The following is a 711-nucleotide window of genomic DNA, read 5'->3' as shown; positions in this document are numbered from 1 at the left end:
ATCCACGACCTTCCTTGACTGACGTTCTTCATTTCCCAATCTTTCTTCTATCATTCCTCTTTCTCCCTTTCTTTCTTCTTTTATTCTCCCTTTCTCCTTTTCCCCCATTCCCTTTCATTACTTTCTCCCTTCTTCTCTTCCCCCTTTCACCCTTCCCTCCTTCCTTCCTTCCCCCCTTCCACCATTCCCCTTTCATCACTTCACCTTTTCCCCTTTCCCCTTCCCCTTCCCCTATTCCCCTCACCCTCATCGTCCCCCCCCCTCCTTGTCGCCCTGCCTTTCCCTCTCCCTCACACATCCCTCCTTTCTCCCACCTCTCTCCCTCCTTTCTCCCTCCTCTCCCCTTCTCCTCCCTCCTCCTCCTCCTCTCCCTTTCCCCTCCCTCCTCCCCTTCTCCCCCCTTCTCCTCCTCCCCTCCTCTTCCTTTCCCCTCCCTCTTCCCCTTCTCCCCCCTTCTCCTCCTCCCCTCCTCTCCCCTTCCCCTCCCTCTTCCCCTCCTCCTCCCCTTCTCCTCCTCCCCTCCTCTCCCCTTCCCCTCCCTCCTCCCCTCCTCTCCCCTTCCCCTCCCTCTTCCCCTCCCTCCTCCCCTTCTCCTCCTCCCCTCCTCTCCTTCCCCCCTCCTCTCCCCCCTCCTCTCCCCTTCCCCCTCCACACCTACCCCTCCCCCCCCACCCAATCGCTTTTATATTTCCTCTTCATTATAATTACCTT

The 711-nt window shown here is 58.2% G+C and overlaps 1 protein-coding gene across 1 annotated transcript in view; it reads left to right on the top strand.

Moving 5' to 3' along the window:
- The window catches only part of LOC119592743 (secreted frizzled-related protein 5-like), a gene marked incomplete in the record, with an annotated part of 72,305 nt that overhangs the window by 60,404 nt on the left and 11,190 nt on the right, over nt 1-711 (top strand).

The sequence above is a fragment of the Penaeus monodon genome, chromosome 30 (assembly GCF_015228065.2).
Source record: "Penaeus monodon isolate SGIC_2016 chromosome 30, NSTDA_Pmon_1, whole genome shotgun sequence".
In the NCBI taxonomy this organism is placed as follows: Eukaryota; Metazoa; Arthropoda; class Malacostraca; order Decapoda; family Penaeidae; genus Penaeus; species Penaeus monodon.
Note: the sequence above shows the minus strand (reverse complement) of the source record. Positions and strands in the feature narration are given on the sequence as shown.